At 49.4% G+C, this 17,123-nt stretch overlaps 1 long non-coding RNA gene across 1 annotated transcript in view; it reads left to right on the top strand.

Annotated features, from left to right (window-relative positions):
- Positions 1 to 564: 564 nt before the first annotated feature.
- The window catches only part of LOC138471779 (uncharacterized), a 418,908-nt gene continuing 402,349 nt past the window's right edge, over positions 565 to 17,123 (top strand). Inside the window, exon 1 of the long non-coding RNA XR_011268507.1 lies at positions 565 to 679. This is a non-coding gene — a long non-coding RNA (uncharacterized lncRNA). The remainder of the gene's footprint in view (positions 680 to 17,123) is intronic.

Raw genomic sequence — 17,123 nt, 5'->3', positions numbered from 1 at the left:
ATGTCATATAACAAATTTACAATGGTCGGCTCTCAGTGTGTAAAATAAATCACCACAAATGATGCACAATTACAAAGTTTCACAATTGGCCAAAGCCAAATATTATGTAACGGCCCATTCCTGCAATATGTATGTTTTTTAATGTTATTTCTCTGTTAGTATAGCTATGACAAAAAATGCTGCATTTCCAACACTAGCTGTATCGAATTGTAGGAACCGTGGGCCTCATTACGAGTTTGGCAGTGCTGGAGGTAATTCCGTTACCTTTTTCCCACACCGCCAAATTACAGGTTTTGGCGGTATTACCACCAAATTACCACCACACTCATAATGTTTCATACAACTGTGCTGAAAATAATTACATGTTCCAGACATTCTTTACAGTTCATGCAACTCTTTTTGTCTATCATTTGTGGCAAATATGTTACATTTTCCAAAATGTGGACACTTTACTGTAATTGGAAGTACTGGAATGTTTCACTCATGTTGATGTTTTATTTTTTTATTCTTGTGTTTAACATTGCTTTGAGTTCTGAATGCTTTGCGTATGCCTTGCAGCTCATCATTTAGCTCTGCCATTGATCCTGGATTTGCCCTGCAGCCTTATATCATTCTATCTCCTGAGGCTCTGTGTAAGCGTTTTTCCTTTAGTGATTGCCATCGAAGAACAGTTGATCAGGTAACCTCTAGGTTCAATGTTTTACCTTTTTAAAACTAATAATGTAGTTTTACATGTTTGGACTTTTTCTCATACTGAATGTTGTGGTGGTATTTGCCGCCCTTTTCATAATGGAACATGTTCTTCTTTGGGGAGACAAATGCACACACACTCTGAACCTAAGACTGGAATAGATATCACCTCCTCTACTCTCTTATTTCTAGCTTATCCACCAGCATAGGAGCACCTTTGTGGCCCAGGTCTTGACGAGTCGTACTGCCACCTCCTTCCATTTAGTTATTGCTCGCCTTCTGCTATTATTCCTCTACCAGTTGTCCACCTCTGTTTCTCCCTCTCCCTCTCCCCTCACATTCCTTTCCCACTCCCCCTCCTCCTCCCCCTCGCTACTGTGAAGTGCCTTCTTCTCTCCTTCATCTCTTTTCAGATATTTCCTTCACCTCCTTTCATTCCTTTATCTCTAGATGTATCTAATTCTCTTCACTTTCTTTCCCTCTCTCTGCTCTGACCCCTCTCTGGTCGCTCCTATGTCCTTCTTTCCACTCACCTATGTCTGTGTTGTCTAAAAGTCTCATAACATCCAAACTCCCCTTGTGGTTGATCCTCCTTTTACATTCTATTCTGGCATCTAACTCTGGATGTGAGATGGTGATGTGTGGCAGTTATACAGTAACCAGCAGAGGGCTTTGGAATTGGTGGGTCCCTGAGAAAACCACAACTTTCCCATGTGTGTTCACTTGTCTGTTAGACCATGTTATGGCTCTGCATATGTAGGGCAGGAAAAGGTTGTCTGCCATCTTGTAGTCCGGTGCCTCTTCCTTCATGACCACCATACTCCAGGGCAGCAATAGGGGTATTCCGATACTAAATTCCTGTGAATGTGATTCTCCTGCCCCATGGAATGACCGCAAGCACACTTGCCATGGTGCAGAGATGGCTCTCAGTGCAACTTGCAAGGTAAGTTTGTGCACCTGTTTTTTATTGTCACCTGGCAACGACCTGTGGTTAATGCAGTTCTTTCATCACAGGCTCATGAGTGGTATTTCCTATGTTCCACATGTTTCTCCTCTCTGCCTATATGTCATACTCTTACGTCCCATCCCCTTTCCTCCATACTGCATGGACGTCCCATCATAGGGACGGGAGACAGAATCTTTTTCACCAGAAAAAACCTTCTTCCCCTTTAAATTTATAGGCCCGCAGGGGCACAGCCCTGGGAGCATGCGGCTCCCCTGACTCTGCACAACGGTGCCACACCTCAGTCCCCTTTTCCGCGTCGACGGGAACAGGCCGATTTCACCAGCGCTCCTGTGTTTGGCTTCAGCCATGTAATACCACACGCTCTTCCCTGAATACTTTCTTCTGTATTTTTGTCTTCTTTTATCAATCAGGTCCTCTGGTGCCACGCTCCTACCCGGCGCATTTCAACTTCAGCAGGCTTCAGCAGGTGTCCATCCTGCAAGGGGCTCTTCCCTACATCAGATCCCCAAGCTCTTTGCCTCCGCTGTCTTGGCCCCGACCAAGGATGGGAGGGTTGTACCGCGTGTGACGCACTCTCTTCGCGTGCCCTGAAGAATAGACTGGCTAGGTGGAGGGAGCTCTTTGAGAAGTCGCTTCGTCAGGCATCGGTCAAGGCCCAAGGTAGGGCCGCTCTTTTCCAGCACACCCCGCAAGGGTGACACCTTCCCAAGGAAACGCCTGTGCAGGAGGAACCTCTCAGGTTATCATACTAGCACGAGTACTGAGGCTAATTCAGCTACCGGCCTCCAGGCCGCTCTTCCGATACCTCCCAGAGGAATGATGCAGGTGGGTGAAAGAGTGAAAGAGTTACAAGGTGGGACTGGGGTCAACCAGGTGTGTGGCCTACAGCTTATCCACCAACAGCACAGGGCAGGTTCCCTCTGCAACCAACTAGACAGAATACGCCTCAGCCCCAGCAGCCGCCCGCGATCCCATCAATATCACCTGCCACCCCACCGTCCTGCGAGGACAGGTTCTTTGAAAAGTTTCTCAGATGGGAGTCATCCTCAGGGATGCTATCAGGGACATTTCCCCCCAGCCCCGCCGACCGCGCCCATAGTCATTCCTCCTATGGCTCTAGCGCTGCAGGCCCCTTTACAGACAGCGTTGCCCGTGCCGACTCCTTCGATTCTGGCTCCCCTGCCTCCCACAGTTCAGGCACTTCCGTACCAGCCTCCGGCTCCGCTTCAGTCTCCACACCTCGGCGCCCAGCACACCTCCTCCCGCGCCGGACCAGCCAGACGCCAAGGTGGACAAAGGCGAGGAAGAAGACCCTGACACACCATCATCAGCCAAGGCCTTCCGCAAACGACTTGCAGGGCTGACACAGTTCCTGGGTCTTCCTCAGCCCAAAGTAGAGTGACCAGAGGCAGGGGTGCTCGCAGAGATCCTCACTCAACACCCATCAGCTAGAATGGGGATCCCAATGCAAAAGGATGTTGTCGCCTTGACTAAAAAGGGGTGATACAAACCCCACTCGGTCCCGCCGGTCAATCGACGACTGGACGCCAAGTCCAGGCAAATGGAGGGGGATACACTATTACTGTCGGCCCACCCTCAACCACACTCATCTGTGATTGCTGCGGCGTCACTCTACTCAAAGCCTCAGTAGTCGTCGACCACCTCGTCCTCTGCGCTGCTAGGCAAGTAGGAGAAGATCTTGGAGGCGTACATGAAGAAGCTATATTTCAACGCTTCACTTCATCTTCATCAAGCCAATGCGGATGCCATGCTGGCAGCCGTTAACCAGAGGCTTTGGTGGGAAATAGCCGACTTCCTTCCAGAACTTCCGGTGCAGAGCCTGTCACGTTTGAAGGCGGGATGGCAGAGCCTAAAATGGTGGCGCAAGATATCATGGAGACCATCGGGGCCCACATTGACACCTCTAGGGCCATATGCATCGCCACGGACATGAGAAGGATGGCATGGCTCTGGGCTACTAAATTTAATCCGGACGTCCAGGAACGCATATTGGACCTTCCATTTGAGGGTGGTGACCTCTTTCACTCCACCACCGACGAGGAGCTAGATAAAAAGAAAAACAGTTTGCAAACTGCAAAGTCTTTATCCTTACAAAGGCCATGCCCAAGGTGTACACCCAGTCACATCAACTCTCCGACAAGGGGTGGACATTTGGAGGGTTCTGCAGCTTCCAAGAGAGGTGGTCCACCACAGGCTGACCTTTCGCCGAGTCAACACCGGTGCAAATAACAAAGGGGTGGGGGGTTAAAGGCTTTTTCCAGTCCCCCTCCTCCGCAACAGCCTCAGAGGGAAAGAAGGTATGACGCCCTCCTTTGGGCCCACGTGTCTCAGGTGGGGGCAGGCTTGCCCGTCATGCACAGTCCTTTCATCAGAATTTCGCGGACCCCTGGAACCTCTCTGTAGTATCCACGGGGTACTGCCTACCGATCCCTTCCTCTCCTCCCTCCTCCCCTCCACTCCCACAGATTGGTACAGCATCTCTATTGACAGAGATTCGGTCACTCGTTGAGAGCCAAGCAATGGAAGAAGTCCCAGAGTCCCAGCTTCCCAGCAAGGATTGGGCTTCTATTCCAGGATTTTCCCAAAACAGAAGAAGAACCAGGCTGGCCTGAGAGTTGTGTTGGACCTTTCCACCTTCAACCTCTCCCTCCCTCTTCAAAAATTCAAGATGGTTATGCCAGCACTCTTAGCGTAGACATTGTGCAGGGGAGACTGAAGGTGCTCCCTGGATCTGAAGGACGCTTATCTAAACGTCCCGATTTGGCAGCCGCATTGCTCCTTTGTATGATTCAGGATCATTGGCTGCCACTTCAATACAAGATGCTACCCTTCGGCCTCGACTCAGCTCCCAGGGTGTTTACCAGACGTATGAATGCAGTGGCTGCCCTGCTCGGGGCCCAGAGCCACCACATCTACCCGTACATCAACGACTGGCTCGTCAGGGCGACTTCACCGGAGGCAGTGCACCACACTTCCTCTGCTCTTATGAGCACTCTCTACGACCTGGGATTTTTGCTCAACCTCAAGAAGTCTCAGGTGCAACCTACGCAGAGACTGACTTTCCTGGAACTCATCTGGGACATGTGCTCCGAGACAGTGTTCCCCTCAGAGGACAAGATCACAGCCATTAAGAGGGACACGGCTTACTTCCTCACCCGAGAAGTGAAATCGGCCTAGTGGCACCAACAATTATTGGGACTCATGGTCCGTCTGGCCATCCCCCACATGAGACTCAGGATGAGGAGATTACAGCTGCACTTTGCAGCCTCATGGAATTAGAAGCGGGGCTCCCAAGCGGAGCTGGTCAGCATCCCTCATTCTCCAGCATGGGGTCTGGCATGGATTCACATGCTCATGAATATTCCCCTTCGTCAGGCTGGGAATCCTTGGTAAAGAAAAAATCAGTTTCAGTTTTGTTTCTGAACTGTCTTTCTTCTTATAACCAATCACTGGTCTCTGGGTCATACTGCCCCCAGCCAATGACTGCCTCTACCTAAGCCCCTCCTCTGGCAGCCATCTTCAGATTTTTACAGCACGTTCAAGTGTTGGGAGTCCTCGTGCTTAGCTCTCGAGATTTTACTGTGTGTTGCGTTTTTTTGAAGAGTTTACTCTTGTTTTTTCTGTCAAATTGAGCCTCAAGCTCCATCGATTCATCTTCCGATTAACGGGGACCCGTTTCGGAAATTTCTACACCCCTGAAGGTCGAACTCTCGTCGAATTTAACTTCTTTGAGGATTTCACATGATCTTTGAGGCCTACCCCGCATGGACATGGCTCAAGACAAAGGAGACTTGACGCCCGTTGGTTCCAAGCTGTTTAGGATCTGCCCAGGATGTGGACTTCAGAACGTCTTCAAGGAAGATGAGCACGCCCGGTGTCTCTACCACCTGCCCTGTGACAAGACGCACGTGGAGGAGGACTGTGCGTTCTGCAAGAACATGTCCGTCCGGACCATGAAGGACCATCGTAAACGACTCGCTGACTGGCTGGAGGCGAAGAGCTCGGCAGCAGGTGAAAAGAAGTCTGAGCTGTCTTCTAAGACCTTTGAGGGCGCTCTGGCGAGGGGGGCCCAACAGAAGGCAAAGCACTGCGAGTCCGTGGGTACCGGGAGCGCCGTTGGTTTGGGCTCCTCAGCTGCCATGCCGGGCGCAATTTCAACCAGGAGCCAACGCTCTGGCTCTGTGAAAAGGAAGTCAGAGAATCCGGGTAAGCTTCGGGACAAGCCCCGGCCGGTCCCGACAGAGAAAGCCAAGGGGGAGTGAGGTGGTCACCCCCCCCCGCGGTGAAGGCCTCAGATGCGCCTAAGGTCGTGAAGGCCCAGATTCACCCTGCTAAGGCTTCGATTGAGGGATTCATGGCATCCCTGGCAAAGGCTGCAGAGGCGACGGCCTCCAGGCCTAAAGTTTCCCTGCCATCCCAGAGGGAATCGTCTTTCCAACTGATCGAAAAGACCCCCGTGAAGCCCCGGGCGAGAATGAGGGGTGCGTGGTTAATTCTGGACAAGAGGTTCTACGAGGTCAGGGCCTACGGGAAGGATCCCGACGAGGCGGACGTGGAGAGCGAGGGTGGAGCTGACGAAGAACGGCAGGTTGACGAGGAACCGGAGGGCACCACGCCTCTGCCGACGCTCCCGTCGCAACCAATGCCACCGCCGTCGGACAGGTCGGAAGACATCTTGCTGGCGCTGCACATTCTGTGTACAGAGATATGGACAAGGTTGCCTTACCTCCGGCAGACGATCCAGCGGCGACTTCCGTCAGGATGTATCGACCAGGGTACTGGACATGTCCTTCGACGGGAACAACCTGTTCAGTAAGGCGGTGGACGAGTCACTGCAGCCCATCAAGGCAGACACCGAGACGGCCCGTGCCTTGGGCACGCTTCATCAGCGACGGCCGTCCTTTCGGACCTCCGGATGCAATTCTCAAGGTGCCTCCAAAGGATTCGGCAGCAGCTCTTCATGGTAGCGTCAAGCGGCCCACTTCATCGCAGGAAGCCTACAGAGGCCGCAGCCAGGCCGGTGGACATCGTCGTCGTCGCCAAGGGGCTCAGGGTTGCAAGGCCTCTGCAAAGCAGGATTGAACCGGCCGTGACGTCGGGCCCCCACCCAAGCACCCCGGTGAGAGGCCGGCTGGCGAACTTCGTCAGCGTGTGGAAATCAATCTCCACCGACCGTTGGGTACTGGATGCCCTGGCCCACGGGCACACTCTGGAGTTCCGAAGGAAGTGACCACATTTTTCCACCGGTGGCCAGGAAAGAGAACCACATTCCACAGCTACTTCTGGAGGTACGAGTGATGCTGGAAAAGGGCGCGATAGAGCTCGTCCCGAAGAGACTCTGGGACTCCGGGGTATACTCGCAGTCTTCCTCATCCGAAAGAAGACTGGCGGCTGGCGACCCATTTTATACCTCCGCCGCCTCAACAGATACATAAAATCTAAAAAATTCTGGACGGTCACCCTTCAGCAAATGCTGTGACAGATGGAAGAAGGGGACTTCCTGTCGTCGCTGGACCTGAAGGATGCTTACTTCCACATCCCCATACACAAAGGACATTGAAAGTTTCTGCGCTTTGCAGTCCAGGGATGGCACTATCAATTCAAGGCGCTGCCCTTCGGTTTGAAGTCGGCACCAAGGGTCTTCACCAAGTGCCTGGCACCGGTGGCGGCGGGGCTGCGCTTCCAGGGGGTCCCCGTCTACCCTTAACGGTTATAGGTGAAAGGGTCGAAATACAAAGGATCGAATATCATTTTTTTGAGTCAAAAGGACCGAAAAAAAAGGGTCGAATGCATTTAAAAAAATTTTTTTTATGGGGGCGGGTCTAATGCCCCCATCAAAATTCATCTGCCGTCTATCTCCCACTACACCAGAACTCCGGGGCGGTGGTCGCTGTGGTCTCACCGCCTGGTGAAGGAGTTAATGAAAGGACTGTTCCACTCGTTCCTGCCGGTGAAGGCCCCAGCCCCGGCGTGGGGGCTCAAAGTGGTGCTGACCAGGTTCATGGGGCCTCCATTCGAGCCTTTGCATTCAGCGCCATTGAAATTCCTATCGTGGAAGACAGCATTTCTTGTGGCCATCACCTCCACACGACGAGTGGGAGAGATCCAGGCCCTCTCCTGTAAGCCTCCGTATCTGACATTCCATGAGATGAGGGTAGTGCTGAGGACGCTCCCCTCCTTCATGCCCAAGTTGCCATCAGACTTCCATCTCAACAAGCCCTTCGTGTTACCTATTTTCTTCCCGTCTCCTTCGTCGCCGGCTGAGAGGACTTTGCACTCGCTGGATGTGGCTAGAGCGCTGAAGTTCTACGTGGACCGCACGAAGAGTTTTCGGAAGACATCCCAGCTGTTTGTGAACTTTGGCACTATGAACCAAGGGAAGGCCCTCTTCAAGGCTTCCATTTCCAGGTGGCTCTCCGGCTGCATCATGCACTGTCACTGGTTGGCAAACCGACCGTTGCCCAGCCGTCCGAGAGCCCATTCGACCAGAGCGATCGCTGCTACTATGGCGTTCCTGGCTGGTGTGCCCTTGCTGGACATCTGCAGGGCTGCTTTGTGGAGGTCGACTCACACCTTCACGAAATTCTACTCCGTCGACAGGGATTCCAGGGAGGAGTCCAGAGTCGGCCAAGCAGTGCTGCGCAACCTGTTTGCTTGAAGGTGAGCCTGGTGAGGAGGAAAGAGATGCTTAATGTTGAGTTGTTGAAATGCTTAAGGTTGAGCCTTGCCAACTCCCGTAGTTGTGCATGTGTGTACTGCTATGTATTCTTGTATACATGAGCATGTGGATCCATGCCAGAACCCATGCTGGAGAAGGACCAAGTTACTTACCTGTAACTGTTGTTCTCCAGCATGGGTCTGGGAGTGATTCATATGTGAACCCTCCCTCCAACCCCTCTGCAGCTCTTCTCTTGGTCCTACTGCCAAATTATGTGCTACCAAATCTGAAGATGGCGCCAGAGGAGGGGTTTAGGTATAGGGCAGTCATTGGCTGGGTGCAGTATGACCCAGAGACCAGTGATTGGTTATTGGTAGAAAGACAGTTCAGAAATTAAACTGAAACTGATTTTTTCTTTACCGAGGATTCCCAGCCTGACAACAGGGAATATTCATGAGCATGTGAATCCATGCCAGACCCATGCTGGAGAAAAACAGTTACAGGTTAGTAACTTGTTCCTTCTCTCCACTCGAATCTCACATGGTGGTCCAGGGACTGCAAACTGCGGACGGACCTGCTTTTCCGGCAGCCGGCCCCCGCAGGTCACCATCACTACGTACTCCTCTCTCGAAGACTGGGGGTGCCACTCTGACCAGCCACAGCGTCCATGGAGTCTGGACCCAGCAGGAGTCTCATATCAAACTGGCTGGAGCTGAAGGCTATCTGGCTAGCTCTCAAGGCTTTCCTTCCGCACATTGGGGGCAAGGTCATCCTCATACAGACAGACAACTCTGCCAGCATGTACTATGTCAACAAGCAGGGGGGTACCAGATCCCCTCCACTGTGCAGACTAGCAGGTGGGAATGGGCCCTGGAGAACAACATCTACCTCATGGCCGTCCACCTTCCGAGGGAGTCCAACTTTGTGGTGGACAGGCTCAGCAGGCTGGGAGCGGACAATTACGAGTGGCAATTGAACGACCAGGTGCTGCGGGAGATCTTCAGCAGATATGGGCATCCTCAGGTGGATCTTTTTGCCTCCTGGGACAACAAGAAGTGCCAGCAGTTCGCGTCCTGACAGTGGCAGGGCCCCCCGCTCCCTGGGCGATGCATTTCAGATTTAGTGGAACGGCACGACAGCATATGCCTTCCCGCTCGGTGATCGGCAAAATAAAGGAATCTTGTCACCTCAGCATCATTCTGATAGCTCCATGGTGGCCGCTGAGACAATGGTTCTCAGAGTTGCTCAGCCTCTCGGACAGGCCACCCATTCACCTTCCGACGGGCCCAGCACATCTTCTAGTGCAGCATGGGGGCAGGGTCATCCACCTGCGCCACAGAAATTAGCCCTTGCAGAGTGGTTCCTGAGCAGGTCACGCTAAGGCACCTCAGCCTCCCACAGGCTAACCTAGAAATCATTCATGGTGCTAGGAGCAAGGTTACCAGGAGCCAGTACAAGAGTAAGTGGACTAGGTTCTGTCACTGGGCAGACTCTAAGGCGATCGACCCGCTTACGTGCACGTTGGACGATGTGCTCTCCTTCTTGGCCCACCTTGCACAATCGGGCATGCAGGTGGGCACATGCCACACGTATTTGGCAGCCATAGGGGCCTGTAGAAACACGGAGGAGGCGGTTTGCTCTTCTTCCAACCCAATAGTCAAGAGGCATTTGATGGGCCTTGCCAGACTTTACCCGCCCATCAAAAAAACACACCTCATGTGGGACCTCAATGTAGTGTTGGGCGCCTTGGCGCACAAGCCGTTCGAGCCAATGGCTTCCGCGGGCATCAGGCTGGTCACCATTAAGACAGCTCTTCTGGTGGGCCTCACTTTGGCTTGCAGAGTAAGCTAGATCCAGGCTCTTGTGGCTTCAGAGCCATGTACTACTTTTCACAAGGAAAAGGTAGTCCTGCAGACACACGCCGCGTTCCTACCAAAGATAGCCTCCACTTTCCATCTAAATGAGGAAATAGTCCTACCTACGTTCTTTGCCGAGCATAAGGACGAGGCTCAAAGGGTTCTGCACTGTCTGGATGTCAGACGTGCTCGGAAATTCTATTTGGACAGGACCAAGGACTTCCACAAGTCGGACGCACTGTTTGCCACCTTCGGTGGGTCAAGGCCCAGGTATCAAGCATCCAAGGCCTCTATAGTACGGCGGATGGTTTTGGCCATCAAAGAAGCCTATGAGGGGCAGCAAAAGCCACTTCCTGCTAACATGCAAGCCCATGCGGTCAGAGCCAAGGCTACGGCCATTGCATTCCAATGGTAGGTCCTGTGGCAGGTCATCAGCAGGGCGGCCACCTGGGCCACCCCTTTGGCTTTCTGTAAGTATTACTGTTTGGAAGCCAGCTCTAGATCAGATGCGGCTTTCGGACAGGCGCTTCTAAGAAACCTATTTGCTTAAGGAGAGTCTCCTCTCCACCCTAGGGCTACATTCAGTTGTAATCGCCCATGCATTATGGAGGAAAGGGGACGGTATGTAAGAGTAATTATAAGTTACTCACCGTAGTGACTAATGTACTCTTAAGTCCTTAGTCCCCTTTCCTCCATACGTCCCACCATCCTCCCCCTAATAAACCTGGTGTCATTAGGCAATGTTAAATTATTGTCGACTCATCTTTGGGGACTGAGGTGTGGCGCCCGTGGGCGAAGTCAGGGGAGCGCATGCTCCCAGGGCCACTCCCCCGCGCACCCATACATTTAAAGGGGAAGAAGGTTTTTTCTGGTGAAAAAGGTTCCCTCTCCAGTCCCTAAGAAGGGACCCCATGCATTATGGAGGAAAGGGGATTGAGGACTAAGTACGTTAGTCACTACAGTGAGTAACTTATTATTTTTTCCTGTACCATGATGGAGGTTTTAGGTTGCACTGACATACTTGAAAACCGAGGCTAGATATGGGATCAAGGCCCTGGGGAATTTCCTGTACGTTGCCTCTGAGGCCACCAGGGTCTCTTCTCTATCCTTTCCATTGTGAACTCATCAAAGTGCCCAATATACCTCTAAGCATGGTGGGCTCCTTAATGAGTAATGTTCACATTATTTGTTACAAACAACAAGAATTAACCAGCTGTCAAAATATAAATATCATAGTATCTCTCAATATTGCTAATGTAATTCCATACTGTGTATTCTCCTGTGACAAAGTGAGCTCCCTGTGATCGTCACAAGGACCTAGAAATTATATTACCAGTTCTTCAAAGCCATCAGTACGAGGTAGGATTCTTAAAAGTATATCTTAAGACCACGGATCCCAGATGACTTGTAAGGACCAATCAAAGAAGGACCACATCTCCCACAATCCTCCCATCAGAGGGAAGAAAGACTGTGAGGAAATCCTGATCATCCCACAGAAGTATGTTCTCTATTCTGAAGAAAGCAATTATAGTGGACTCACAACTCTGTTCCATTTAACTCCCAGGGTGACAGTGAGAAGTGCAACTCTTCCCTATGCAATAACCAAGCACACAGAGAGAACTTTACTTCTTTCCCACACTAGAGGGGAAACGGGACTCTAATGTGTTCCCCATAGCTGCAAATCCTTGTAGAAAGAGACACTCCTGCAGCCAACACTCCCATTGAAATCAATTGGAAAAATACCCCCACAATACAGAATACAGGAGAAAGGTTTTGCAAGCTCCCAGTCCAACAAAAGAACATTATAGCCCAAAAACAAACCTGTTACGTACATGGAAGAGTCAGACCAGACTCCCAAGAAAGGGAAAGCTTGTAGCCAAAGAGGAAGAGTCAAGAAAGTAGAACCATCACACCAGGTTGCAGATCTACATGTAAAAGAAATCCAAAGAGGTAAATGGCTATCTGAGACTCTAAATTTGGGATACCTTCTGCCACTGAGAAAGCTGGAGAACTGTTGGAGGAGGATACGCTTGGACAAGTGAAGTAATCCCTCCAATTTAATGATAGGTGGGTCTGCAATAAAGGGGATACAGCATATTGAAATCCCATTCCTAGTTGTTTTCGGTAAATGCTATTGCTATAAGGAATTCTAATTACCTCCTACTACTTGCATTTTGGGCAGAGTACAATTCAAATTAAATGAAATGGGGAATGTGATGCTTGATGATAAACATTTTAAGAGAATATTTTACTTATAAAGTTTTTGTAGATGTGTAACCTTTATATGTCTAGGTTTAATGACTTGTTTTAATCTGTAATTGTATTTGTTGCTGAATGTTTATTTTAAAACTGCAGCAAAATACAAAAATAAAAAAGGATAAAAGGACTGTGGCGTGGACGAGATGGCCATCAGCGGACTGAGGAGGAGACAAGCTGTAAAAGCTGGAAAGTGAAAGAAGGTGGAATGAATCCTGGATAGCAGTGGTGTGAAAGAGAAGCCTGGAGAGCCAAGGAATGTGGAGAAAAGGGAAAACCCAGAAAGTGGAACAGAGTGGAGCATAAGAGAAAACCTGAGGAGGGAAGAAGGTGAAGAGAAAGACAAAACTGAGATTGGAGAAAGGAAACAAAAAGTAGAACATCTGAGAGGGAAGGAAAAGGAGTAGAGGAGGCTGAGAGGGTTAGCTTACTCAAAGAGCAGAAGAAGGTTAGCGAAGAGCCTTATTCAGAGAAAAGAAAGACAGATTATGTGGCCTGTGAAAAGGCAGAGGGGAAGATGGTAAGTGAGGCATTCATATCCACAGAGGAGAAATAAATAGGATGTTGTCTGTGAAGAGGTGAGGCCTGTGAAAAGTCAGAGGTAAAGGTGAGCCATGGTGCCTTGATAGGGGGTTGGCCCATTAAAAGCAGCAAATGTAAAAGCAGAGATAACAATTAGAGCAGATACAGGCTGATGCTTTGACAAGAAAGTGTGTGAGAGAGAGAGAGAGAGAGAGAGAGAGAAAGAGAGATAATAGAGAAAAAAGTAGAGTTCCTGGACAAAGAGAACGTGTAGAGAGAAAAGGCTGAACGTCTGGCCAGGACAAAGGCTGAGAGAACAAAAACCGAAACTCTGGCCAAGGAAAAGGCAAAGAAAGGTGGTTGAAGCCCTGGGTAAGGAGAAGCTGGAAGAAGACAAGGGAGGAAAGTGCCTATGACACTAACCATGTATAGACTGTTTCAAAGAGTGCAGATACTCTAAATGCCCAGAAAAACTGTCAACCATTCTGACAAAACAAATAAATCACCTTAAACTAGAATTCTTTGTATATGTTATTTCTTACCACTTGTTACATTTCTAAGGTCCTGTAAATAACGACTTCGAATACAATACAAAAGTGTCCTTTTTGCAGTTTTTGACTTTTTGCTTACAAACTTGCAAGAGGCTTAAAAACACAGTTTCAAAAGAATGATGTATTTCTTCATACATTCCCTTAAAATTGATTCCAAATGTGGCTATGATGTTACGTAGACATTTGCTCTGGTGAGGAAAGCCAGTGCTGAAGCAATGGTCACAACATGGCCACAGTGGACCAGTCTGCATGTTTTGTTTTCGGAGTTTTAGGTATTTTGTTAATCTTTGTTTATGTGTTTTGCTGACCAAAAGGTAATAAATCAATAAAACAGTGTTATTATGTCATATTTTTAAAGCACCTTAATGTTATATACTGTTAAGATAATTGAGTGGGTTAATCACTCCACAAACCAGTGTGCAACCTGTCTTCGCAAGTCCGAAGCCTGGAAGGGCTAACTTTTCTCTTCATCTTCACAAGTTCGATAAATTGAGTACCAATGAGTTGGGTAAAACTAAAACCTGTTTTTCCAGGGCTTAGTAGCAGATGGAATATTTAATTAAGCACTATATAAGAACGTGATATTAATTCTTGTTTTAGAGAGGGTTTAAGAAAAATATCAATCACTAAAGGTAGGCAGGTGTAATTCAAACTGTTTTGCGAACTGCAAGAGAATATTAATTTCAATCTACACTGTGGAAAGGTGAGTTTGGCTCTTTGAATTTTTGCAGATTATCCTCCAACATATTGGTGATATAGGTATAGCTCTCCGGAGATCTCAAAATCAAAACTGAAGACAAACATGTATACACATTTTCAACTTTGTCAGGTTATTTTCGACTAAAATGGATGATCTTTGACTTTTATGACCAGAATGCTAGATGTGAAACCTCTTTATCTGGGACATTTTCAAATATGGGTTTATAGAGCCTCTTTTATTTGTCTCCACAATGATTCTTGGTGATTAAATCAATTTTCCCAATTTTGCACATTTATTTGTATGCTTAGTAACTTTCTGTCTTTTCCTTGCATGCACTTTTAGATCTTTCTCAAGGGGATTCTTGTATCTCATTTATGTTCCTCAATTTTACTATACACGTAGGGCCTTTCTTTGCCTGGTCCTGCTTTCTGCATTCTACTAATACTTATATAAATCTCAGAAACTTTAGGTCCTTTTTCGTATATCAGTTACTTTCTTCAATCTGGTCATATGCTTAGGAACTTTTTCTCCTGGTTCAGGTGTTGATCATTTAAACAATACTAGTGTCCTCACATCATGTAACCAATAATAGTGAGGACCAGTGGCTCCTCAGTGCCTCCTCCAGTCACCAGGGACTCCTGATTGTGTTGCAACAGCAGTCCCTGCACCCTGACCCTTAGGTCGTTCCACCACTTGCAGCAGTCCTCTCCCTCACAGGGTACAGGGGGTACACTTGCCACTGCAGTAACCTTCTGGCTCTTGGCATGCCAGATGGCTGTCTTGCGCTGTCCTCTGGTCTTACGTTGCCGCCAGCCATGTCCATCCCCAAGTCACTATCTATAACAATGTCGGTGTGTGGATCTTGCCATTGGTTCTTGCCCGTTGCTACCCACCCCTAGGATTCAGAACTGTGATTGGCTAGAGCTGACATCTCTAGTCCTAGGATCCGCAAATGTTCTCAGCTCTTGGTGTACCTTTGGAGGTAGCCATGGTGCTATTAGCGCCATGGCTGCCTCCAAAATCGGTCCGGGTACGGTTTCCTTGAATGAGGGATTACTGGGCCATTCCAACCTTGGAGGACCCGGTAATTCCTCATTCAAATTACCCATCCCCATTCCCATTCGAGCCCCCATAGGGCTCAATGGGAATGGGGAGGGAGCTAATAACTGGCCCGTTAAAAACGTGCCCGTTATTAGCTCCCTAGTCCTTTAGCGGCTCCCGCTAAGGGACCTTGCAATGTGGCGGTAAGGGGTTAACGGCACCGGCATCCTTACCGGCACTGTTACCCCCTTACTGCCGCACCCGGAATAGTTTTTGTGGTCGTCGAATGACCGGTGCATGTAGCCACACACTCATTTCGGGTTACACTAAACCCACTTCCCTTCATAGTACTTTGGGTCAGGGCAGATTATCAAACTTCCTAGATTCTGTGGGAAATAGTTCACACTGTGCAATCTTCGATCTGAGCTTGTTTCGTCCTTCGTCCCTCGTATGTTCACATCTGTCAGGATCTGCATTGCGGTATTCTCTTCTGCTGTTTTCTTGCACCTTGCCATGCAGACCTTGATCCCATACATTTATACTGCTCCCAGTACGAGAGCTCTTGCTATCACCCTCAGTCCATCTGTTACGCTCACCAGGTCTCTGCGGAGGTGTTGGGGCACGGTTGCAGCCCTCCTGGAACTTGAATCGCCCCCTTCAGTCCTCTCCCTCAGTAGAAAAGCTGTGAGTGGTGGTACGTGGCGACACTGCTCCTACGTGGAGATAAGAGTGTGTGAGTGCACCAATCTGTGATTGTTGTACCTCTCGAACCCTTCACCACAAAGTACGGTTTCGGTGAGCATACGCCGGCCCATAAAGCTCACCTGTGAATTATGGAAGATAAGATCTCCGTCCTGCTACTTCTGACAGGGGCGTGTCGAATGGGATCTAATTCCTTCACTGAGCCCTGATAAGGATTAGTCCAGTCCAGCTGTGACTATGCTTCTCCATATTATTGATAAGTCTTTCTTGAGCTCTTGTGATGCTGTTCATTCTGTTTAATGTCTTTATATGTTGCTCCTATTTATGTCTCTCTTCTGTTTTCTTCCCTTAGATGGAAATGCAGCCTCAGTGCAGCTGTGAGACGCGAGACGCGGCCGGATGGAAGATGGATGCTACCGCAATGTTCGACAGCAGGTAATTGATGGTTTAAGGAAAGCGCGAAGTATGGCGAAGCGCAACCTTAAAGTGACTGTTGTTTCGATGTCTAACCTTGTCTTCTGTTTTTCCTTGCAAGTGCTGCTGTCGACGATGGAGCGTGTCGTGCTGCGGTGCCAAGATGAAGATTTCGGCGTTCCGGAAAGTGTAAAGATGAATACTTGGTTCGCCAAAGAGATGTACAGGTAAGAACAGCTTCCCCCAGTTGGGAAGTATGCTGGCAGGAAGCAGGATGTCCAGGAAGCAGGATCTTCAAAGGTAAGTCTGACCTCAGGCGACGGTGAGCGTTACACTGCTTGCAAGTGCAGAATAACAAAAAACGTCTGTCTTGAGGATCGGGGAAGCTTATATAGCTGAGATCGTGGGCACGCCCATTAGTGCCGGCTTACCAGCCACATCCTGCCACTCCTAGAGAGTGAGCACATGCGAAGGCAATCCAGTAACAGCCACATCCATGAATACACTTGGGGCTGCTTACCAGGACCAGGAGGAGAACCACCCTTGAGAGGGGCCCCTCTCAAGGGTGGATGGAATGTTCAAGGTTAATGCATCTGAAGTGCTATGTCCATAATGAAAGCTTTTTGGTGTTAAAGGGAGTTTCTTGTTTACTTTTGTTCATGAGCCTGGTGCCAAAGGCACCACGACAGTGTCCACCCAGGTCTCCTGTGCATGCGACCCCTGCATGCCTGTCCCCCTGACTTCA

This window comes from Ambystoma mexicanum, chromosome 8 (assembly GCF_040938575.1).
Source record: "Ambystoma mexicanum isolate Mex_15411 chromosome 8, UKY_AmexF1_1, whole genome shotgun sequence".
Taxonomy (NCBI): Eukaryota; Metazoa; Chordata; class Amphibia; order Caudata; family Ambystomatidae; genus Ambystoma; species Ambystoma mexicanum.
This window is presented reverse-complemented; position numbering and strand designations above follow the sequence as displayed.